This window comes from Podarcis gaigeae (assembly GCF_964106915.1).
Source record: "Podarcis gaigeae genome assembly, chromosome: 11".
Taxonomy (NCBI): domain Eukaryota; kingdom Metazoa; phylum Chordata; class Lepidosauria; order Squamata; family Lacertidae; genus Podarcis; species Podarcis gaigeae.
In genome coordinates, this window is record NC_139687.1 from 6,175,953 (window position 1) to 6,202,305 (window position 26,353).

Below are 26,353 nucleotides of genomic sequence, written 5' to 3' on the forward strand. Positions count from 1 at the left end.
ATACATAACTGACAATTCTACAAATATTCAAGACTGGATTCCAACATCAAAAATCATTGGATTTCAAATACTGATGCCAAATAGAAGGTTGACTAATCAGACACATGAGTAAATCTTATCTTTCATGCCTTCTTAGGTATCCACAATAGTCCATCATGTTCAAATCCCCATGTATCATTTTTTTCATAGGACAGCCAACAAATAATAATAAAAAAGAAACAATACCATCAGCTACTTTTGCAATACAATTCCAAACAGGGAACAATTTTCAAACATTTCACCTAGACCCAATCCTTTGTATCGTAACCTATCAGTTAATTTGGCTGATTTAACAGGCAACACTGTTAAGGAATTATTTGGGTTGAAACCAAATCAGGGATATCGGTCCATAACATATATGTCATTCCTCTACTGCAAGGTAATCAATGTGAAGAAAGAGTCGTCAGCTATGTTGTACATGAATGTCATGGTTTGCCTCTGGCTTCTTGCCATTTAGCCTCAGTGATTTTCTACTCGGAAAGGTCAAAATATCTCAGGTGCTATTCTATGGCCACTGGATAATTCATACGGAGAGGGTGTTTTTATGCTTCGTCTTGTATATTCAGTGTTTATATTTAAAATCAACATTGCATAATGGCCTCCACCACTAGCTGTGTTAGAAGAACCATCAACGTTGGCCAGACAGATCTGAGCATTCTTTTCATGTAACCACCAGGAATGTTCTGCTGCTTATCAAGTTATATTCATTTTTAAAAGTGGTAACCTAGGCTTTGTTTTAAAGCATTTCTGCTTGGGACAGCCTCTAAGACATGTTGTAAAGGAGCAGAACAATTCAGTCGATAGTTACCATATGTAATGTGAGTTATTTTAGCATTAGGAGTATTGCTATGTCCTTAAAAAACTCAAAGCAGAGGCGGATGACAGAATTTTCCACAGAACTTCCATACACTATTATTGTAACTATTATATGTTGTAAAAACATACATTATAAAATTTCAATATAAATTGAAAAAAATTGAAGGACATGAATTGGCTGAAAGTGCTCATCCTGCAATGACATATAAAGGACAAATCCTACACCACTTCTGTGTGCTATTTGGGGGGTTCTCCTGTCCCCTCAGAGTAGATTTGGGGGGCACAGGAGAGGAGAGCAGAGAAATCCCCGTTGCACTAGCAGGACTCATTGTGCTGGCTTCCACTAGAGCAACTCTTAAAATGAATAATGCCCATAATTTGGCTATATTTTATCACTTCGTTATCTAAAAATGGTATATTATGTTTTGTAATAATAATAGCAACTAATACCTAGTAAAGCACTGACTTAATATGAAAACAATTTATCACAAAGCTTAGCTCTTTCAGCCATACTACAGTTGTGGGTAATCTTTAATAGGTAGGTATTAACAGATATTAATTCTAAATTAATTAGGTACTAATGGATACTAATGAAGGGGTTTACATGCAATCTCAAGCCCCTTCCAGGAAAAGCAACATTGAAATTTATGGATATCGAAATCTTAGTAACATCCTCTTCCCTAGTCATATTTTCCTCTAACTTTGGTAGAAAAGTGTTATGAATGGAAAACCTCTTATATGTATTTGTTATCACAATAAATTATTGCGTTATTGCTATTGCTATGGTAGAACTAAAAAGGAGAACTACAATGCCATTAATGATTACTTTGACATTTGAGGGCTTGTAAGTTTCAATAATGTATTGCTTATTTCCATTTAAAGCCATTTTATATAAAATCTGCAGGAAACATTATTGAGCAAAGGTGGTTGTTTTTGGTTTGTTTGTTTGTTTGTTTGTTTGTTTGTTTGTTTGTTTTTAAAAAGCTAAACAATGTTTGAAATCATTAACTGGGCAGGAGTGAGGTCTGATATGAGTAACAAATGTCTTCAAGCTGGCTTTGGAATCAAGATTGGTAGGAAGGAAAATAAGGGAGAAATACTGTACAGCCAACCTCACCCTGAATGTGGATGGCTTCTGAATATTTCAAGTATGTGATTAATTCTTTTGAAGACTAACTCTTGAAGATGGGGGGGGGCATATTTTCCTTTGTTCTTCCTAGTCAATAGCAGCTACACACCGTCAGATAATGTGGGCCGCATGATGTTAACCAAGCAGAGAATTCTATTCTGGGGCTAAATCGAAAAATTGTAGCCATAGAAGGTCTTTTTAATCAGAGTTAGCAAAACATTGTGCCTTCTCCATTCCCCCACAGTCCCTCCCTCCCCTTCTTTCTCAGAGACTCTGCCAAGCATGTCAGATCATTCATGTTAAATTATTCTTGATGGCATTGAGATGTGCAGTACTGTCATCCAAAGACTGGCTTGTGCAGCTGTCACATCCGTTTTCTTCCCGAATCTTGTGCAAGAACCCAGCCATGTTCCAAGCTAGGCCTATCTGCTAATTTATCACAAAAACCCAAACAGACAGGCCTGACAAAGCAAAACAAAAAGAGTCAGAATCAAGGGTTGGAGAGGGAAGGATATTAACCCAAGCTTCCCATCGACAAATGTCTCAGTGCTGTCTAGTGACCTATTGGTGAACCTGTCCACTGAAATAATTTGCCCAGCTTTAGGTTATTCCTGTGAACAGCCCCAGCCCCATTGGTATAATCTCCATTATTGCATGCATATTAGTGTCATGACCCCCCTGGCCTCAGGCGGCCTGAAGTGATGCGGCTCAGGAAGAAGCTGCTTTTGGAACTCCCAGACCCTCCAAGCTCATTGAAACCAGTCGGACGGGGAATAGCCTACACAGCTCCTGAAACAGAAGGCCGCTCTTTGACCCAGAGTCAAATGACCTGGACCTGGCTAACCCAGAGTCTGCACGCTCTTTTCATCTCAGTGCACAAACACGCTTGGCTCCTTCCTTCCCCTGTTAGGCTCTGCTTGATTTGGCATGCAGGAGCCACATGGTAGCATCAAAGTTCAAGGCTCCAAGTCAAGAGGTTGCCTCTTTAAGACCCTGTCAGCTGAAGTACTGGCTGGGCAGGCCTATATCAAGATTTATGGAAAGGCTGCAGAACTCCAACTCCCTTCACCCTGGACCATTAACTATGCTGGCTAGAGCTGATGGGAATTGGAGTCCAGCAACCAACAGAGGCCAATTTGTTTTCTGTTCCATAGTCTGGCCACCCTCTGATACAATGCCTATGTGTTGCCAGCGCAGCACCTATGGGCACACAGGCACTGGGAAGAGCCCTCCCTGTTGCCTACAGGGTCTCAATCCCTGGAAGATGAAATCAGGCTTTAAAAAATAGAATGACCACTATAATTGAGGACTGGGGTGGGGGGAGGACAAGTGAGTGCAGTTGCATGTGTGCATAATTGCAGTGTGCATGATGCCCACCATAGCTGTCAACGTTTCCCTTTTTTTAAGGGAAATTCCCTTATTCTGAATAGGATTTCTCGCAAGAAAAGGGGAAAGTTGACAGCTATGGTGCCCACAACAGTTTATCCAGTTTCCAAATGGTCAATCCTTCTGAAGAGCTGTCCCGGGTGCTGAAGAGCATTTCTCTGGCTTCACTGCTAGACTGTCATGGGCTAATTACTACCTCACTCAGCACTGCAAAGGTCAAGAATCCGCCTAAAACATGGGTGGCTAACCTTTTTTTGGCCTGAGGGTTGCCAATGCCCTTAGCCAACATGCCAGGTGTGTGTATGGCAAAAAGTGGGTGTGGTCACCCCCTGCTTTCTCTCTCACGCTCTTGTACAGGCGCAGGGTGCGCATACATATGCGGTTGCACTGCCTCCCCAGCTGATTGGTGCAGATCACCTGAGGAAGAGGGTTATTGCCCTATCTGCTCATTAAATGATCAGTCTCATGACTAGGGAAGGAGCAGTTTGCATGCTCATTACAGCACTAGACTCCACTCCTCCCAGTGTTGTGTCTTTCCTTTTCCCCCACCACTGGGGAACCTTTGGAGAAACAGAAAAATGCTTGCGGGTGAAACAGATCAGGCCCCTGAACTAGGTGTGTGTGTGTGTGTGTGTGTGTGTGTGTGTGTGTGTGTGTGTGTTAGAACAAGGCTATTCTGCTTTGCCACACTTTTGGTACTTTTTAATTCATGTATACAAGGAAATATGTTGACAATTGGCATTTGTTTCCATCTGTTTTCCACACTCTACATCATACTAAAAACAACCAGGAGTGAACCAGTCATTGATGCCTGCTCAGGAGTAAGTCCCATTGTTCTCAAAATGTGCATAGAACTGCAGCCTAACCCTTGTAATAAAGAGATAGTATTTCTTTCAAGTTAATTAATCCCTTGCAGTGCAGGACTTACCGTACTTGGATATCACCCATCCCTTTGTCTTTCTGGAATAAATACATAAATACAAGCATACAAACGGATAGATATCCACACACACACATTAAAAGCTTTATAGCTATTTGTGTAAATCCTTTCCTGAATCAGTGCTAACTCTTTTCCCTCCGACTTGCCACTCAGTCCAATCCGCACACAGATGGAACGGAATCATTTCCAGGTTTTCCCTTGCTCACGTCTCCTCCGCCCATCCTTTGACCGGCAGGCAAATGAAGCCATTCAAATATTTGCCTATCTTGTCATCTGTTCTCATCAGACCTTGCAATTCCTGTCATGCCCCACATGTCATTTTAAAGCATAACGTCATTAATACCTAGAGTGCACTAATGGATGCTTCACACATGAACGCATTAATGAAATGTGTTATTGTTTTCCCTCACAGGACATTAACAATCTCACGCACGTCGAGCCCCCAAAGCCCCGCAGTGCTGCTGAAAACCACTAGCTATCAAATGAACCCTCAGTTACACCTCAGTAAGTTTAAGTTCAAGTTTATCACTGAAGCGTCACTCATGTGAAGAGAGGATACAAGCCTCTCAGGGCTTTTGGGTCCAACTTCAATTACCATAAAGAGAAACAGGAGGCAATAGCCAGGGGTGGGAGGAAGAAAAGCAACACAGCAGAAACAAAATCCTGTCAAGATAAAATAGGAAAGATCTGGGTGTCACTGTAGTGATTTGTTTCTTGGTTTGAATAATGAAGAGAGAATTGGTTTTCTCTTGTAGTATACAAACATGGGTGGTCTCGTTTTCTGCTAGCATAGCTGACATATTAAGCAAGATTAAAGATTCTCCGGCAAGGCAGCATTTGAATTGGGTTTCTTAAACCTAAAGAAATGTATATGCACAGGCAGAATTGTAAAATGAACCCCCTGGCCAAAAGTAATATAAAATTGCAGTCCTCTCAGGACAGGTAGGGCTTTGATAAATTGGCAGCACTTTGTATTTGGTGTTTCAGGATGCTGGTGGCTTGGCTGAAAGGGAAATAGGATCCCAGTTGTTGTTTTATTTTTTTAAAAAGCTTTCTTTAATGACTTGAGCTGAAGTTACCTATACTGTATTGCAAGACAAAGATGCATCAAGGCTATTGCTAATTTGTGGGTGGGTTTCAATTCCATAGTGGCAAAGTCAGGTTGTGTGATGAAGGTGAATTTAGCACTCATGCACAATAAACATGCTTTTTAAAAAAACAAGTTTTTGGTGGTAAAGAAAGTTATGGGGAGCTGCACTGGGAAGTATAGAATGACAGTTGCTTGATGCAACATTGTATTCTCTCCCCACAAACAAATATTCAATAAACAGTGGACACTGCATAACACACACACACACACACACCTGAAATGTTGTGCAAATAAATCCAGATGAATTTTGAGTAATCCTTCAGGAGTCTCCATTTTGTCCTACGCTTTTTATTCCTGGTAATGCATCCACAGGTCACTTTGGGGACAAAAATCATACTTAAATGTGGGTTTAATTTACACGTAAGTCAGATACACGAAGACATCAGTTCAAAGTGTTGATGCTGACCTTTAAAGCCCTAAATGGCCTCGGCCCAGTATACCTGAAGGAGCATCTCCACCCCCATCATTCACTGAGGTCCAGCTCCAAGGGCCTTCTGGCAGTTTCCTCACTGCAAGAAGTGAGATTACAGGGAACCAGGCAGAGGGCCTTCTCGGTGGAGGCGCCTGCCCTGTGGAATGCCTTCCCACCAGGTGTCAAGGAAATAAACAACTACAGTAGCTGACCTTTAGAAGACATCTAACAGGCAGCCCTGTTTAGGGGAGGTTTTAATGTTTGGAGTATTACTCTGTTTAATATTCTGTTGGGAGCCATCTAGAATGGCGGGGAAAACCCAGCCAGATGGGCGGGCTATAAATTAATTAATTAATTATAATAATAATCAGTGTCCACATGGCAGGGCAGAGTGAATGTGTGTTTGAAGCATTGTAGAGGCTGGCAGCCACTCCCAGCTTGCTTTACTGCAGAGTCAAATAGCATCCCAGAATGGCTATGCTTGGGGTTTATTTATATATTCACCAACGCTATCTTTATATCACCATTTTGTAGTAATATGACAACCTCTCTTTTGTGTAATAAATGTGCAGTATCACTTTTGTTGCAGACGAAACAAAATTAAAAAAAAATCCTTCCAGTAGCACCTTAAAAAAGGTAAAGGTACCCCTGCCCATACGGGCCAGCCGTGTCCGACTCTAGGGTTGTGCACTCATCTCACTTAAGAGGCCGGGAGCCAGCGCTGTCCGGAGACACTTCTGGGTCACGTGGCCGGCGTGACAAAGCTGCTCTGGCCAGCACCAGCGCAGCACACAGAAACGGTAGCACCTTAGAGACCAACTAAGTTTGTTATTGGTATGAGCTTTTGTGTGCATGCACCCTTCTTGTAGAGATATCAGTTTCCCCTACACCTGCAGAGCTACTGTCAGGTTCTTTTGGAAGAAGTGGTCCCTGGGCAGCCCTTTACCTCTGCTTTCTCCCTGGAATTGATTCACCTGTACCAGCACCACCAGAGACCTCGTGCACTCACACATTCGTAAATATGTGTCATGAAAGGCTATGCATTCCCCTGTAAGAATCCCCCCACAATAGCCCACACTTTTTCCATTCCCTGAAACATGACAGTCCCCTCTGGAGTAAGGACAACCTTTCTTCCATCGCTTTGGAACTGGGTGTTGGCACTGGAACTAATTGCACTGGATCCAAATGAAATTGCCTGCTTTTGTTACAGAAATAGCCGCCATGGTGCCTGAAATAGAGATCACAGCTCCTGATACAGAAAGTGTTAGGATCATGGCAGCGTGGGGAAAATTAAACTACTCCCCACACCCCAGGGTTTCCAGGTTGCTACGTACATAACAACAAAAAGGAAGAAAAAGAAAAGGGCACGTGCACCAATTGTATTCACACGTGTCTAGTTTGGCCCTGAGTTCCTGCTAAGTTTTTTGTCATATGGAAAGGTCTGAAGTTGAGACATACTTTCTGTTTGCTGCAGAGCCACATAAGAGCATAAAAAGTATCCAAAGTCCCTTCAAGTCCAGCATCCTATTCTCACAGTGACCAATGGATGCCTAAGGGAAGACCACCATATGCAGGGCATGAAGGCAATGTCCTCCTCAGAACTGGCATTCAGAGGTGCTGACACTTGAGGTAGTATGTGTCCATCATGGCCTTTGGTAGGTTTATTAATGTATTCAGATACATTAATGTATCGGAACCCATTTTAAAGTCATCCAAATTCATGGCCATCAATACATCTCATAAATTGGTGCCAACACATAAATCCTTCCTTCCTCTTACAGGCTCAGTTGTTCTAGAACAGGCATAGGCAAACTTGGCCCTCCAGATGTTTTGGGACTACAACTCCCATCATCCCTGACCACTGGTCCTGTTATCTAGGGACGATGGGAGTTGTAGTCCCAAAACATCTGGAGCACCGAGTTTGCCTATGCCTGTTCTAGAAACTGATCCTTCTCAAGAACTTGCAAATTGGCAGTGGAACACAATTCTTTCTGGTTCAGGTAGCCAACTCTTTTCTGCAACATCATGAACTTTGCCTTTCCTTGCTATTAGCTAATCAATACAGACCATAAACCTATGACTACCTTCTGCTATTACATGAGTTCCTCAACATAATTTCTTCATGTTTCCAGCCAAGAGTTTTTCATCACTTAGCCCTTTCTATCTCTTCTGAATTAATGGCAGTGTCAGCAGCGTGGAGCTACATTTGCAAAAAAAAATCACCTTAAATTGGCATGTCTTCTCCATCTCTATTTCTTCCTAAGGACATGTACATATAGACTTTTTAAGGGATTGTGTGGGCTTTGTCAGCACTCTGAATTTTCACATTATGAGAGTCAAGGAAGCTGCTATCATGCCACACACAAACACACCCCGTTCTATCAGGATCTGGCATGTTTTGGCAGCCGCAGTTGAAAGTGGAGGAAGGAGAAGAAGCTGGGAGGGCTGGGAAAGCCATCTGCTTGTCTCCTTGGAGACCCACTGCCAGTCAGGGTGAACAACACCAGGTTTTGTGGACAAATTAACTGAGTTTGGATCAGGCAGTTTCATTCATACGGTGAAATATGATGCATGAGAGACAATTTATGAGGTGCCACTCATCCCAAACCTAACCTATATAACATGCATACTTTTTCAGACCCACAGCTCTGTGGCCTATTGCACTGGGCTATGCCGTTTCTAATGTCTTCTACAAATGCTTCTTCTGTTCCACTGCCAAACAGGAACTGAAAAGCTCTTTTTTGTGTCTGTTACATTTTATATTTAATACCTGAAAATGACTACCAGCCCAAATTTAGGAACAGTTCTGAGATGTACACAACTGCTTCCAGCATTCCTGCTTGATTAGCAACTTCATGCCACAAAATACAGCTCTTGGGTTCCACCCCCCCCCCCCCAATCTCCAAATTTATGAGCAACTTCACACTTTTACAATTCTCTTTTCCATTTGGATGGGGAATGCCGTTCTTTTCTGCAGCAGTGGCCTGAAGCTATTCCATTCACAATGTCTTTAGCCAGAGCAGCAGCATCTAGCCAACGTTTTCATTGGAACAATGCCCAGTTGTGCCTCATTTATTCAGGAAACTATCTTTTGCTAGAGAGCATTTAGAGATTATTACCCATGAACCCTGCAGTGCAATATATATTGCTCAAAACGTACCACGGTTCGGCTGATTATGGCTTTACATCACTGACACTGGAGCTGTGAAACCAGAATTCTTTTTACTAGCCAAGAGAGATTCAAGAGGGCAGGCACTTTTTGGTTTCCAAAGGGTATAACAACATCTAGTCATGCTCTTAAGACTGTCATTTGCAAATGTTTTAACTATGTTCAATGGATACAAAGATGTCAGGAGGACAAAGCAGGTCATCTGGGGACTTGGAACCATTTGCTTCTCCAGAGTACTGCTTCTTGCTCTGGAACTAAAGTTGTGCATCTGGGGAAACAAAACCACAGCATCCCACACATGCACATGTACATAGGACCTCTCCTCACACATGCAAATCAGTTCACCCAATACCCTAAGTGTGCTTGTAGCAGAAAACAGCACTTGCATTCCACTTCAAATTCTATAGGCCCCATCTATATCAAAGGCTTAAACTGGCTTGATAAGCATTGCATCTTCTGAAAGAACACAGGGCCAATAATGTCTAAGGGAACCAGGCAGAGGGCCTTCTCGGTAGTGGCATCCGCCCTGTGGAACACCCTCCCATCAGATATCAAAGAGATAAACATCTACCTGACATTTAGAAGACATCTGAAGGCAGCCCTGCTTAGGGAAGTTTTTAATGTATTTTGATGTGTTTTTAATCTTTGTTGGAAGCCGCCCAGAGCGGCTGGGGAAACTCAGCCAGATGGGCAGGGTAAAAATAAATTATTATTATTATTATTATTATTATTATTATTATTATTATTATTATTATTATTATTGGAAATAAATACTCAGCACTCTCAACAAATGACTGTTCTCAATATTAACTTCCAAGAGAGTGGTCTTATGCTGTTACATAATGGTTACGTATGGTTTTATACCATAGATAAGGCCACAGAATAAACATTTCTTCTATCTCATTTTATCTCCAGCCCAAGCTACACATTACACAGGAGATCCATGACTGGATCTCCCAGTGATTTAATTTTTACTTGTTTTTTTTTTAAATAATATTTATTAAGAGTTTAAAGATTACAAAAAGAAAGAAAAAGAATTAAACAAATCAATATAATATAATACAATACAAAAACAGAAACAGAAACAAAAACACTACATAAAACATTAAATTAACAAAACAAAACAAGAACATTTAAAAACACTTCCAATATTTTCAAGCTTATCTTTCATTCACTTGTTTCATTGACTTCCTCACGCCTCCCTTTTTGTATTCCACTTCAATTAACTGTTTCAGCAACTCCTTTCCATCTTCCTCCGTTTTCTGTCCTGTAATTAATATTAACATATTCTGACCTTTTTCCCCCCCTTTAATACATTAACAGTCTATCTGTACCTTGTTCCTTATAACATTTCTGCCAAAGCCATATAACTTCATTCCACCATTTTTCTAAAGCTCATTAATTTTACAATATTTCTGTAAATAATCTTTACATTTTTTCCAATCTTCTTCCACCAACTCTTCTCCCTGGTCTGGGATTCTGCCAGTCATTTCTGCCAATTCCATATAGTCCATCAACTTGATCTGCCATTCTTCCTTAATTTTTACTTGAAAGATGGAAGTATACATCGCGGTGGGATGAAGAGTCTTCATGCGCCCAAGGAAATGCAGACAAACAATCCAGAGTAGTGTGCTTTTATTTTTAAAACTTGTAGTACCAATACAAATAATTATAACAATTATTATTATTATTATTATTATTATTATTATTATTATTACCCCACCCATCTGGCTTGGTTTCCCCAGCCACTCTGGGTGATTTCCAACAAAATATTAAAATACAATAGTCCTTCAGATATTAAAAGCTTCCCTAAACAGGGCTGCCTTCAGATGTCCTCTAAAAGTCTGGTAGTTGTTTTTTCTCTTTGACATCTGATGGGAGGGCATTCCACAGGGCGGGCGCCACTACCGAGAAGGCCCTCTGCCTAGTGTAATCTTGTGCAGAAAGGGAAAATCTGAAGTAAAACCTGGGCTGGAACCACATCAGACTCTTGTAAGTTGGAACCATTAGAAAAACCAGTGGCATTCCAAAACATTTCAGGGGGCTTCAAAAATGAGGCCCTAGAGAAAGGGGCGTTTAACCCCTTTCCCCCTGTGCCACTTCCCTGACCTAAACCTCATCCTCAGATAGGAGGAAATACAGCTGAAGCGAAAGGGCTAAACACACCACGAGATTCACTCACAGGTCTCCAATGTAACATATATTTAGGTTCTTGGAATTCAAAATAACCTATTACCTGTGCTATGGCCCTCTTAGGCATTCTAACAACTTTACACCAAGGAGATGACTTCCAGTGAACTTCTGATCATCACACATCTGAAATTCTCACAACATCCTTCTCCTCTGCCAAGGTTTAAGATGCGCAACATGTATTATTCACTCCAATAATTCCTCTGCTGTTATCTGAGAAAGAACGAGTCTCCCTGGGATCAGGATCATAATTACAAATAGCTAGAAGGATCCGTTCTAAGAAAATGAGATATTTTCTTCAGGTAGGACAATCAAAAATCAATTAGGGCTTAAACACAAGGCAGCATTGCCAGGCCCTGGAGGTGTAATAAGTAGCACTTGGCTTGCCTCTTCATTACCAAGATAATCAAGAATGACACTGCTTAATTATTTGCAATGATCCTACATAATTTGTTTCTGAAGTGTTATGCTGAGTTAGGTCGCCTTGGTATGCAGCCACCAACACTTCCATTTCCACACTGTTTCTTCTAATAATAAACTAGAAGCATAAATCACATCTTTTGAAAGTTTCCAAACAATCCTGCCAAGAGGCAAAACGGACAATTCAAGGCACTGGGTTTCTTTGTTTTCCTGTCTGAGTGAAACTTTGCCAGGGTGCATTCTAGTACGGTGGTACCTTGGGTTAAGAACTTAATTCGTTCTGGAGGTCCGTTCTTAACCTGAAACTGTTCTTAACCTGAGGTACCACTTTAGCTAATGGGGCCTCCGGCCGCCACCACGCGATTTCTGTTCTCACCCTGAAGCAAAGTTCTTAACCCGAGGTACTATTTCTGGGTTAGCGGAGTCTGTAACCTGAAGCTTCTGTAACCTGAAGCATATGTAACCCGAGGTACCACTGTATCTGCAGGAACCCAAAGATCTCCAAGACTCTTAGAGACCAAGAACCATAGGATTTGTAAGAATGCCTTATTCTATATTGACCAGCCCCTCCTTTAAGAACGGTAAGAAAAACCTCCTTTCTGTGGTAGCTCCTCACATATTGAACCCACTCCCTCCTAAGCTGCATTTGGCCTCATCTCATTACAATATTCTGGGAGGCTTTTCATTAAACAAATATATGAGTTGCTGCTACAATTAGTAATTTCTCTTTAGTGATTTGTTATGAGTTGTGCTGTTATTCCTAAGGATTGTACCTTTTTATGGATTTTTATGTAGGCTTTTGGCTGCCTTTGCAGTGTTCAGTGAGCCCTTTAGGTCCAATGGATGCTGGCCGAGTACCACGTCTTGCCGACAGGGAAAGGCTGTCACTCAATGACAGAGCACCATTCCTGACTTGAACTGACCAATTGGCCACTAGCGTGAGGATGCAGAACAAGAAAACCTCCATTTTATGTCCACAATGCTAAAGAGAGAGATGTTGTGCAAATGTTTTTAAGCCATCCCTAGTGATTAAGGCTGTGTACACAACTGGGCCGTTAAAGCACATTTGAAGCTCTTTCTTTCCCTCAAATAATTTTGAGCACTGTAGTTTACACCTCACAGAGTTACAATTTCCAGCAACCCTTAATAAACTTCAGAATATCTTTTCTTATATTTATGCTCCTGGGACAGGTGCAAGGTTCTTGTGTGAATTCAAAAAGCCCCAGACGACTTGGGCCTAACGTACCTGATTCCTTATGCTACACCTCAATCACTGTGATCTTTTCATTGGCCCCTAAGGCTCAGTCTGCCCCCACCAGGGGCCAAGCCATTAGTGCAACAGGTCCTGCCCTGTGGAACTCCTTGCCAATTGAAGTCTGGCAGGAGTCATCCCTGCTTTCTTTTAGATGTCTTTTAAAAGTGGACTTTTCAGGCAGACTTTGGAATGTGATTTTTTTAAAAAAAAACACACCTGTATTTACCAAGTCTTTTTGTTGAGATGATATATCACCTTGTTTTATTTTTGATGAATATGCAGTTTCTAAATATTTAAATAAATAAAATTAATAACTCTATCTAGTTCCCCCTGTTGCAGGCAGATAGTTGCTGATTGTCCAGCCATCAGACCTACTCATGTCTAGCCCCAATATCTGGCCTTCCCATCCTGAATTGGGTTAATTCTATTCTTATTCAGTCATCTCAATTTTTTTAAAAAAAACTCCATTTATGATGCAAGCAGTAAACTTTATGATAACGGTTTATTAATACTTGACTGCATACTCCCCCAATTACAAATTTTGGAGTTGTTTTTAACAGCGCTAAAGCCAGCATTATCTGTATAATGCATTTGTTTATTTACCATGAATATTTATACACAGTAAACTCTCAATAAATCGGCAGTGTTAACGCCAGCACCAACTGTAAATCGCTACATAGAAATTTACGGTTAATTTGCTAGAATCTGATGCACAGGCAAATGCAGTAAATTAAATGTTATATTCTAAACTAGGTTTATGACTTGCAGTCTTCTAATAGATGTATTTTTAGAATGGAGATTCTTGTTGGGGAGGCAGACGAAGAACACAAAGTCCATAAATAAAAGCATTGGACGCAAAAGGGGGTGGGGGGAGAAACAGAGAGGAAATCAAGAGGATTAAAATTAAACGAAGGCCAGTGGGGCTAATGGCAGGAACACAGTGCTAAGTTTGGAGGAGGAGATTGCAGTAATTAGTTAATTACTCTGAAGTGCTTTGAACATGAAAAGTGCCGTATAAATGCTAAGTGTCATTAATAATCAGTTTTATGATTTCCCTGCAGTGTCAACAATATTTTCAAACTCATTCGCGATTCAAGATCTCTTCCCCTTTCTCGACTTCTGCGAAAGGAGGGTGTCTAATTGCCGTATCGAGTACATTTCTCAGATTCTGCGGTCTGTCATTATTTCAGTCGCTGTTTCCCTAACTGGCCTCCAGAAAGGGCAACAAAAACACTGCAATGCTTCAGTCTGCACTTGCCCTCAGAATTGCCGTTCTGACCCAGCCAGCCCAGGTCTATGTCTCCAACAGTGACTGGCAAGATAGCCCTGCTAGAGCACTTGCAAACAGAGCAAGGGAGTGATTACCATCTCAGCTGTTTGCCCCAGCGCCTGACAAATAAATAGAAGCAGGCCAACTGACTACTGTATTAGGGCTGTGTCCCAGTAGTGATGTATGGAAGTGAGAGCTGGACCATAAAGAAGGCTGATCGCCGAAGAATTGATGCTTTTGAATTATGGTTCTGGAGAAGACTCTTGAGAGTCCCTTGGACTGCAAGAAGATCCAACCTCTCCATTCTGAAGGAAATCAGCCCTGAGTGCTCACTGGAAGGACAGATCCTGAAGCTGAGGCTCCAATACTTTGGCCACCTCATGAGAAGATAAGACTCCCTGGAAAAGACCCTGATTTTGGGGGAAATGGAGGAGAAGGGGATGACAGAGGACGAGGTGGTTGGACAGTGTTCTCAAGGCTACCAGTGTGAGTCTGACCAAACTGCGGGAGGCAGTGGAGGATAGGAGTGCCTGGCGTGCTCTGGTCTATGGGGTCACGAAGAGTCGGACACAACAAAATAACTAAACAACAAGAAGAGGAGCCACCCCTCCCAATCCACCCTGAGCTGGCAGTCTCCAGTCAGGCTGACCCAACCTAGGGCAACCCAGGGAGCACCTACTGCACCCTTGCTTGCAAAGGAGAGCTCTGCACCAGCCCTGCATCAATGCCTCCACTGAGACGGCCATTGATCCTGATTGGTGATGCTTCAAGGATAGCCCTGAAGCAGGAAGAGAGAGCCAGTAGCCAGCTCCTCTCAAGAAGATGCAGCCAGCAGTCAGGGGAGATCTTGGCCTTTTGACAGGCTCTCCTGCTAGATGTTTGTCTCACCAGAGTGGTACATGCTCTAGTTATCTCTCACTTGGATTACTGTAATGCGCTCTATGTGGGGCTACCTTTGAAGGTGACCCGGAAACTACAGCTAATCCAGAATGCAGCAACATAACACCCGTCTTGAAGGACCTACACTGGCTCCCAGTACGTTTCCAAGCACAATTCAAAGTTTTGGTGTTGACCTTTAAAGCCCTAAACGGCCTCAGTCCAGTATACCTGAAGGAGCATCTCCACCCCCATCGTTCTACTCGGACACTGAGGTCCAGCACCGAGGGCTTTCTGGTGGTTCCCTCACTGCGAGAAGCCAAGTTACAGGGAACCAGACAGAGGGCCTTCTCAGTAGTGGCACCCGCCCTGTGGAACACCCTCCCACCAGATGTCAAAGAGAACAACAACTACCAGACTTTTAGAAGACATCTGAAGGCAGCCCTGTTTAGGGAAGCTTTTAATGTTTAATAGACTATTGTATTTTAGTGTTCTGTTGGGGGCCGCCCAGAGTGGCCGGGGATGATGATGATGATGATGATGATGTTTGGCTCTTCTACCACCCTGACAGCCATAGATTGCTCCTGGCCATCCAGCCCAACTTTGGATGGTTCGTGGCTGTCCATCCCTTACTCTGATTCCCAAGTCCCAAGAATGGCAAAACAAACTCTGAGTTTGTAGAAATGGCAAAATTGACAGGAATTATTAGCGGCCACTCAAATCAGAGAATAATTAGAGAGTGGGATGGAGCGAAGGAATACATGAAAAAACACGGTTCAGGAATTGAAATATTAATAGAGAATGTGTAAAATGTGCAGGGGTAAGCAAGAAAATAATAATAGAATCAATTGAATAATAATTAAATTATAACAACACAACAAAATGGAAGAAGTAAAATATTGAGATCACAAATGGGTGAAGGGGGGTTGGGGGTATATGGGAACCTATAATATCATTTATAATGTAATTTGTTAATTGCGTTGTATTTACATATAGCAAAGGGAAGCCTAGAGCAATTAGATATATTTTAATTTAGGCAATCTATGTAATAGGCTTATGTCAGAAAATGTATATGGATTTTGAATTTGATGTTTATAAATTTTTTTGGTTTTGAAATAATATTTTAAATAAATAAATAAATAAGGTCCCATTTGGCTCAAGGCTCAGCTGAATCTGGGGCACCACTCTACTTACTGTGGAAGCTCCAGTCCTCAGTCACCATGTCTAGCTGATTAGGAAATCAGCTTGTGTTGAGCCGGGGTGGGAAACCTGAGGCCATCGCAATATTACAAGGACTCCCAGCTCCCATCAGCTCCAGCTACTATGGCCAGTGGTCAGGAATGATGGACGTTGGAGGCCAGCAACATCTCAAGGGCCACAGGTTCCCGCAACCCTATGCCAGAGCCTTACTTTTTGCCCTCTGACAACTTCTGCCATCCAAATGTGAACAGTTACCCTTTGCCTGTTTGATCCAGCCCTGTGGAATCTTTTCAAGGTGCCAGCAAAGTTATGCATAGAATTAGCAATCCAGAGGCCAAATCTTGCCATTGAAATGAACACTCTTTTTGTGAATGCTTTCAAAGCAAAAAGGCATCATTATTGAATTTTTCTCCATATTTGTTTGCCAATAATTCACGTTTCAAACACATGACGACGTTTCCACGTAAACAAGATGGTTCAGACTCATATAATTTTATACGTTAAAGTGAAAGCCTAATTAGCCTCCAAGTCAAGCCGATTATGTCTTGTTTGCTGTAATATTCATCCAGATACATAAAATATACTAAGCAGTGTTCCATCTGAATCCTATCAAGCAAAGTTACTGAAGCATGAGGCCTGTGCAGGCAGTGAGGCAGAAGACCATGCTATTACATGGATAAATGCTCCAGAGTTACTGAAGCAATGCAAAAACAATCACAGAACATGGCTTTTTGAGGTCTCCCATGCAACTCATTTTTTAAAAATAGAGAAACAGGAAAAAGCCATTCACTACCCAGAGGCCTCCGACTGCCCCCACTGCTAAAAAGGAAAAAGCAATTTTCCTTCTTTAAAAATTAAAAAAATAATAATCAAGAATAAGAGCGACAATTAGAAACAAAAGATGCACAGGGATTTTTCTTTGGTCCAGACCAATCGTTCATGGCATACGGTAATAAACCAAGCCCAGACTATGTGCCGAAAAGCAAGCACAAAACCCGAGGGCGTGCAAATGAAGCTGAAAAATGAATCATTAATTTCAGCTGACGTTTTCGCTTGCTAGCACATTCAGGCATTTTCGCAAACAATAGAACGGTCTATAGCCTCTCAACCACAATGCAGGAGATGTTAAATTCTATTGAGGGCTTGGCAGAAAGTGCCTAATCCCACAGGGGTCTTCCTGATGCTTTAGGCCCTGCTGAGTGTAGCTCAGTGTTTGATGCAGGGTCTTCTTGGTGTCAGCACCAGTATTAAGTGTGTCACTGACAGGGATCCATCAGCTACTTCCATGAGGTATTTTAGTAGAGGCCTTCCCAACCACTCTTAAATGAATTATTGGCAAGGCTGCTGATCCATTTTCAATAATTGCTGCTTGCTGTTTGGCTGTTCCATTTGTTGATTCAGCTGTTGCTTTTCAACCTATTGTAATTGATCTTATTTTCAAGTTGCAGTCCATTTTGGGTCATATATATCAAAAATAATAATAACTGGTCTGTACTTTTTATCAGTCAACAAAGCTTAATATTTGCAATTAATGCAAATAATGTACATGTGCAATTAATGTTTGAGAGGTGCCTATGAATGAAAACCTTAGTCATCTTTTACTTAAAGACATCACAAAACAAAGCACAACTGCTATAACAAGGTTGGCCAACAGATCAGCTCATCATACAACTATTGTCTGATCATTATAAAAGATATACAAACACACACACACAACCCTCACATACTGCTATACACAGTGCAAAAATGATACTTATAATCAGTGCTATTTTTCTAGAAAAAGGTGCCGAAACGCACGATGAACTCCTCCCTTGTTCTCTTAATAATGGCAATGGCACCCACCTGAGTTTCTGCTGAAAAAAAGCCCTGCTTTTAACAGAAGATAAGTGGGAATAGTGACCCCTGGTGGCAAAGAGTTGGGCTCTGCTTTGAGCAGCAAAATGCTTTGGCAGTGCAATCATCAAAACAGATGCAGAGAATTTGTGCAGATGACTTTCCAGTAATTCATGAAAATACCCTAAAGGTTGATCATTTCAGTTCTCAGTGCTCTACATGCAATTAAAATGAAAAGCAGCCGAGCAACAGAGATTGGTCAGTTGCGCTACAAGTGACCAGATTTAATTAAAGCAACCTATCAACACTGCCACAATAAGGGTTTTATTATTATTATTAACAGGAATGATTTAACTAAGAAGCCATTACCACATATTACCGACAAGCTACCATTACTGGGCAATGTGCTTGCAATGTGGAGGCACAGTCAACCACAAGTTGGATCACAGTAGCATTTTTCCTCCAGGGTACCTCCAGATTCATTGCACATTCGTCCTTGAGAGGCTAGGCAAGGTTTGTTGTTTAATGAGCATTCATTCTGATTTGTCTGCAGGGAGGTTAGACGACGTGTCAAAACAAGGGCATTATCCCGCATTTTCCAGTGCACCTTCCTGTCACTTTACCTAAAGCAAAAAGTGGATTTGTTGCTCAAGGCCTGCCAATAAACTTTGCAACCTGTTTTTTTGGGGACGTGATTGAATGCCACCCCAAAATACTGAAAGTCTGGAAGTGCCCCCAACTTCATTAGCGATTCGTCTTCTCACCCCAATATTCAAATGGCTGAACAACAACCAGTATTTACAACAGCAGTCTGTCCACAGTGTTTTTAAAGCAAAACATGAAAATGCACATTCGATTTCTCTAATCACCCAAGCAACCTGATCAAACAGGTTTACAATAACTACTCTAAGGTTAATATATTATGTGCCAGGCTTTGCCTAGAGCAGGGGTCGGCAACCTGCGGCTCCGGAGCCGCATGCGGCTCTTTAACGCCTTTGCCGCGGCTCCGGGGTGGAGGCGAGGGGAGGAGGCGCATTTTCCTTTGTTCCCGCCCCAAGCCTCGCGTGCCCGACGGGAGCTCCTGCCGGGCGCGCAAGGCTTGCAGACACTCGCCCGAAGCACGGGGAGCCCTCCGGAGGGCTCCCTGTGCTTCGGGCGGCAGGCTGCCGCCCCAAGCCTCGCACGCCGGACGGGAGCTCCTGCCTGGCGCGCAAGGCTTGCAGACACTCGCCCGAAGCACGGGGAGCCCTCCGGAGGGCTCCCTGTGCTTCGGGCGGCAGGCTGCCGCCCCAAGCCTCGCGCGCCCGACGGGAGCTCCTGCCGGGCGCGCAAGGCTTGCAGACACTCGCCCGAAGCACGGGGAGCCCTCCGGAGGGCTCCCTGTGCTTCGGGCGGCAGGCTGCCGCCCCAAGCCTCGCGCGCCCGACGGGAGCTCCTGCCAGGTGCGCAAGGCTTGCAGACACTCGCCCGAAGCACGGGGAGCCCTCCGGAGGGCTCCGCGTGCTTCGGGCGGCAGGCTGCCGCCCCAAGCCTCGCGCGCCCGACGGGAGCTCCTGCCGGGCGCGCAAGGCTTGCAGACACTCGCCCGAAGCACGGGGAGCCCTCCGGAGGGCTCCCTGTGCTTCGGGCAACAGGCTGCCGCCCCAAGCCTCGCGCGCCAGACGGGAGCTCCTGCCAGGCGCGCAAGGCTTGCAGACACTCGCCCGAAGCACGGGAGCCCTCCGGAGGGCTCCCTGTGCTTCGGGCGGCAGGCTGCCGCCCCAAGCCTCGCGCGCCCGACGGGAGCTCCTGCCGGGCGCGCAAGGCTTGCAGACACTCGCCCGAAGCACGGGGAGCCCTCCGGAGGGCTCCCTGTGCTTCGGGCGGCAGGCTGCCGCCCCAAGCCTCGCGCGCCCGACGGGAGCTCCTGCCGGGCGCGCAAGGCTTGCAGACACTCGCCCGAAGCACGGGGAGCCCTCCGGAGGGCTCCCTGTGCTTCGGGCGGCAGGCTGCCGCCCCAAGCCTCGCGCGCCCGACGGGAGCTCCTGCCGGGCGCGCAAGGCTTGCAGACACTCGCCCGAAGCACGGGGAGCCCTCCGGAGGGCTCCCTGTGCTTCGGGCAGCAGGCTGCCGCCCCAAGCCTCGCGCGCCCGACGGGAGCTCCTGCCGGGCGCGCAAGGCTTGCAGACACTCGCCCGAAGCACGGGGAGCCCTCCGGAGGGCTCCCTGTGCTTCGGGCCGCCCCAAGCCTCGCGCGCCCGACGGGAGCTCCTGCCAGGTGCGCAAGGCTTGCAGACACTCGCCCGAAGCACGGGGAGCCCTCCGGAGGGCTCCGCGTGCTTCGGGCGGCAGGCTGCCGCCCCAAGCCTCGCGCGCCCGACGGGAGCTCCTGCCGGGCGCGCAAGGCTTGCAGACACTCGCCCGAAGCACGGGGAGCCCTCCGGAGGGCTCCCTGTGCTTCGGGCAACAGGCTGCCGCCCCAAGCCTTGCGCGCCCGACGGGAGCTCCTGCCGGGCGCGCAAGGCTTGCAGACACTCGCCCGAAGCACGGGGAGCCCTCCGGAGGGCTCCCTGTGCTTCGGGCGGCAGGTTGCCGCCCCAAGCCTCGCGCGCCCGACGGGAGCTCCTGCCAGGTGCGCAAGGCTTGCAGACACTCGCCCGAAGCACGGGGAGCCCTCCGGAGGGCTCCCTGTGCTTCGGGCAACAGGCTGCCGCCCCAAGCCTTGCGCGCCCGACGGGAGCTTCTGCCGGGCGCGCAAGGCTTGCAGACACTCGCCTGAAGCACGGGGAGCCCTCCGGAGGGCTCCCTGTGCTTCGGGCAACAGGCTGCCGCCCCAACAGGCTGCCGCTGGCTGATTTGCTGCTATTGCTTTGCAATTTGCAGCTACTGTTTTGAAGGGGAGTGAAGAACACACACTCAAAAAAAGGTAACTTGTTAATATAACGTTTATTTCTATGAGGAGGAGTAATTCTGAGGGGTCAAACAAAAAATAATTAAAAAGTGTCAAAAAAGTTATTTTTATAATGACGAGGATAACATTGGGCTAAGAAACAATGTATGCAGTGTTATATTTGTTTTAAATGTCGCAATGGTTTTGCGGCTCCCAGTTGTTGTTTTTTCTTCGGAAACGGGTCCAAGTGGCTCTTTTTGTCTTAAAGGTTGCAGACCCCTGGCCTAGAGCAAAATATAATTTTTATTTTTAATGTCAAATAGTTAAACAAAAATATCCTCCAGAAGGAGAGGGAGTGCCTGGCAAGACTTTTAGCTTGAAACATTCCTCTGCAATAACCTAGTTTTTTTAAATAAAAAACATATATTTTTAATGATTATTTTCCTTTATGCCTATCTGTCCTGAGGTACAGTATTATCTTTGTTGAAAAAGAAGGGGTTCAGTTGGGCAATGCTGCCCTCATGTGGTAGCATTTTTATATACTATATTTAAAAATGCACACGCTTTTATTCCATTGAAATTCCTTGGTTGTCATTTGCAGAATTCAGTTCTTTTGGACCACAGGACAACTTCTCTATATCTAAAATTTGAAGGGAGTTTTAGTTCTATGAGTTTTAAAGGAAGCAAAATCTGCAAATCTGACTAAAACCATGGCTTTAATGTGAAACCAGAGTAAGTGAGCAACGCTGCAAGTTGGTCTGTATTACACAGAATGATGCTAGGAGCTCCTTGTAGGAGCCAAAAGCATATCTCTCTCTCTCTCTCTCTCTCTCTCTGCATGGCTATTTTCATTACAAGCCCTGCAAGGTGAGATTTGAAAGGTTTGATGTGCTGCCTGCATCGCAATGACAGAAAATCATTCTGAATTGATTGCTCTGAAAGGCTGAATTACTCCATGTGGTCTCATATTTGATTGTAAAAGGAGAAAAGAGTTTGTCGCAGGGTGGGGCGAGCAACACACCGCCCTGCACAGAAGAAATTGCGTGGCTGAAGACAGCTAGAGATTCGCAAAGCATCTGAGTCGAAAAGAAATTATTTAAGAAAGCATGGAGGGCTGCAAAGACAAACAGGGAAGTGGGAGAATCTGCAAATATCAGTGGCTTGGGCCGGCCCACCCAGGAGGCAAGATGAGGCAGGATTCACAGCTGCAGCAGCTGGACTGACAACGGCACTCCATGGAGGCTGGACCTTCCACCTTCTCTGCAGTCCCCACCCCCAATTCTTCTTCTCCAGGGGCTTCTCGGTAAATAGGAGGCACTGCTGTTTTCCTCCCATCCCTAGAGAGGAAATGGTTGGGGCAGCCCTCTGGAGTCTCCTGGACTTTGCACCCACCCACTGTGATTCTGACGGCAGCCTTTGATTGTGAGCCGAGGCCCCGCTCCGTGCTTTGTGATGAAATAAGACACACGGACACAAGTATTTTAGGTTAATGGGCTAAAAAGGGCCACAGCTTTACAGTGGTGCCTCGCAAGACGAAATTAATCTGTTCCGCGAGTCTCTTCATCTTGCGGTTTTTTCGTCTTGCGAAGCACAGCTATTAGCGGCTTAGCGGCTTAGCGGCTATTAACGGCTTAGCGGCTTTAAGAAAAAGGAAAAAAAACTCGCAAGAACTCAATAGGGAAGCAAGCCCATAGGGAAATTCGTCTTGCGGAACGACTCAAAAAACGGAAAACTCTTTCGTCTTGCGCGTTTTTCGTCTTGCGAGACATTCGTCTTGTGAGGTACCACTGTATTGGTTACAGAATGTGAGTGGTATTGGCTTAGGCACTGGATCCGAACAGACATTACTTGACTCCTGCCCGCTCTGCAGGGAGTCACACGAGGGTTAACAACCTGTAGGGGGAGCTTGTTGGTGCAAATCAACTGGAAGCTTTCCCCTAGAGTCACCGGAGGGTCGTGCTATGGCCCTAGCCACCACCTGGGCATCGGACAGGAACCACAACCGCTGGATTCCTTTAAAGGAATACCCTTCAAAGGGAGGGGTAGGTGATGGTCACATCCTCTCCTCCGACACACAATGCCATTTCCAATGCCTAACCACCAAACCTTACAAAGTTGTGGTGATTTGCTATGAGGTAGGCGAAAAACCGGGACGCGGGTGGTGCTGTGGGTTAAACCACAGAGCCTAGGACTTGCCAATCAGAAGGTCGGTGGTTCAAGTCCCCGCAACAGGGTGAGCTCCCGTTGCTCAGTCCCTGCTCCTGCCAACCTAGCAGTTCAAAAGCACGTCAAAGTGCAAGTAGATAAATAGGTACCACTTCAGCGGGAAGGTAAACGGCGTTTCCGTATGCTGCTCTGGTTCACCAGAAGCAGCTTAGTCATGCTGGCCACATGACCCAGAAGCTGTACGCCAGCTCCCTTGGCTAATAAAACGAGATGAGCGCCGCAACCCCAGAGTCGGTCACGATTGGACCTAATGGTCAGGGATCCCTTTACCTTTAGGCAAAAATCCAAGTGGCTGGAGCCAATCTGCCAAGTGGAACAAATTCATACCAGGCCCCTGGGCAACCAAGGCAACTAACCGAGGTCCATAGCAAGGTCAGGTGCTGAAGCAAAGCCTAAAGGGCGGGTGGGTGATCTGAGGAAGCCAGGAACAAGGAGTAGCTTGTAGGGCCTGAGGCCATTTGAAATGGCTAAACCACAGCCACCAGCCCGCCGGATTGGCTGGCTGGAGTGCGTGATGCGGGCCCAGGACTCTAATGATGCAGGGCAGGCGGCCACCCCCCACCCCACCCCCGCAGACATGGGAAGCGATTCCCACTCACAACACCTCCTCTCCGGGAAGGGGAGAGGCTTTTCCACAAACCGTTGATTTGCCCCCTTGTTCCCGGTGTAGGTCTTCACCCACTTATCCCTTCTTTCCTGGCTGGGTGGGGGCGCCATTTTGTGGTTTGCTCAGTTGCCAGAATGTCTTGAGCAGGCCCTGCCCATGAACGAAGGGTCCATATTGGATTGGGCATTGAAAGATGAAAAAGAGCAAAGGATTGCCGGTTGGGCATCAGGGTAAAAACAGCTACTGCAGTACCTGAACTTTTTATGAATATGCAAGTTCTTCGGCTGCAACTTATTTCACATCTGAATTTATCATTGATGCATCTGTATTTTGAAAGGAGTGGCACCTCTTTGTGCAGTGTGTGTATCTGGGTAAGGAAAGAGCCTTCATGAGGAAGGAAAAAAACCTGTCCATTTATTTCTCACCCCACCCCGCAAAAAAAAGTGCACTGCATAGTACTGGAGAGGACAAAATGCAGTTTAAAAATGAAAAGCTGCCATTTTAAAAACTTTTTTCTGCTCTGAAACATGAAGTCATTTAGATTCAGAATTATGTCTGTATTGATGATTTTAGTAGGGATTGAAAAATTGCAAGGAGAGAAAAAATGGGAACAGCCCTGCCTCTAGTTTCTTTGTTCACTCCAGTTAAGATTGCCAATTGGTATTTTGTAGTGATTGCTATCTACCATCTAGAACATATGCAAGAGGAGAGAGGGACAGGACCTCAGGCAAGTTAAATCTGCATTTACTGTAGATCAAGATGCCAATCCTCACTCACACATTTGGGTGCATACCCCAACCCACCCAGGGTGTGTTTGTATGCGTGTGTATGCACATTATCCATGGGATGAGATAGAGGAAAGATAATTGCCCTCTTTCTCTCACACACCTCTCCATCCATCCATCTGTGCACACATTGTGAACGGATGAGCAGGACATGTGGAAATATGGTTTGTGGAGGATGAACTGATTCACAGGGACTCCTCCACCTCCAAGCCATCCACACAGCTGAGCAGCGAGGAAACAGCTGAGTGTTGGGGAAGGAGGGCTGTCGCATATTCATGTTATGGCACAGAGGGGTGGGGAGCTGTTGCACTCAAGCGGGACTGCTGAGAGGAACCAAGACACCTGCCAGGTGCCGGCAAAGCTTCTTCAGATGTGTAATAGAGGGAGACCCTCCGCCATCTTATACTTAAAGAAACAAACACCCTCCTAATTCTCTTGCGCACCCCTCTCAGAAGTCACTGAATATCCATACACGGAGATACAACTTTGTCGGGGGAGGGGGGGAAATATATGGTCCTGTAAAAGTGAAATGAATCCTAATTCATTATTTAAATGAATGAATGAATAAATAAGTGCAAAGACATACACTTAGAATGAAATAATTTTTAGCTCAGGAATTTGTTCTGAGCACCAGAAGTAGACTGAACTCACAGTCCTATACCAGATGGATAGATGATAGATAGATGATAGATAGATAGATAGATGGATGATAGATAGATAGATAGATAGATAGATAGATAGATAGATAGATAGATGATAGAAAGATGATGATATAGATAGAGATAGATAGATAGATAGATAGATAGATAGATAGATAAATAGATAGATAGATGATAGATAGATAGATAGATAGATAGATAGATAGATAGATAGATAGATAGAGATGATAGATAGATAGATAGATAGATAGATGATAGATAGATAGATAGATAGATAGATAGATAGATAGATAGATAGATAGATAGATATAGATGATAGATAGATAGATAGATAGATATAGATAGATAGATAGATGATAGATAGATAGATAGATAGATAGATAGATAGATAGATAGATAGATATAGATAGATAGATAGATACATAGATAGATACATAGATAGATATAGATAGATAGATAGATAGATAGATAGATAGATGATAGATAGATAGATAGATAGATAGATAGATAGATAGATAGATGATAGATGATAGATAGATAGATAGATAGATAGATAGATAGATAGATAGATAGATAGATGATAGATATAGATAGAGATAGATAGATGATAGATATAGATAGATAGATGATAGATAGATAGAGAGATAGATAGATATAGATAGATAGATAGATAGATAGATAGATAGATAGATAGATGATAGATAGATAGATAGATAGATAGATAGATAGATAGATAGAAAATAAATAAATAAATAAATCCACTCCTGATTAATATGCTCCAGCTTCTTCTTCTTCTGTGGTGAGGAGGTCATCTGTTGTCATCATGGTTAAACAATTAGGAACCAGAAACCAATGCCGATATACTTCAAATCACCTAGAGGCCCACCAGGAAATCCTAGTTGAGATTCTGCTCACCTCTGACTTATAGAACAGAGTTTCACATGGTTTAATTAGGCATGCTTACTAAGATGGCAATCCTAGACTGGAGCAAGTCCCATTAAACGCTTAAGAGGACTTAACTTCTGCGTGGGCAAAAACATAGGATCGCAATGTTTGCAACTACCTAACAGAACCATATTAGAAAGACTTCAAAAATGACATTTTCAATAAAGAGAGTGCTCA

General features: G+C 44.3%; 1 protein-coding gene across 1 annotated transcript in view; it reads right to left on the reverse strand.

The window, feature by feature from the left end:
- LOC310826819 (splicing factor C9orf78-like) overlaps positions 1-11,241 on the reverse strand; it is a 36,682-nt gene extending 25,441 nt beyond the window's left edge. Inside the window, 1 exon segment of the mRNA XM_083702166.1 lies at positions 11,224-11,241. The gene's annotated coding sequence lies outside the window, so the exon portion shown is untranslated.
- Between the last annotated feature and the right edge of the window lie 15,112 nt (positions 11,242-26,353).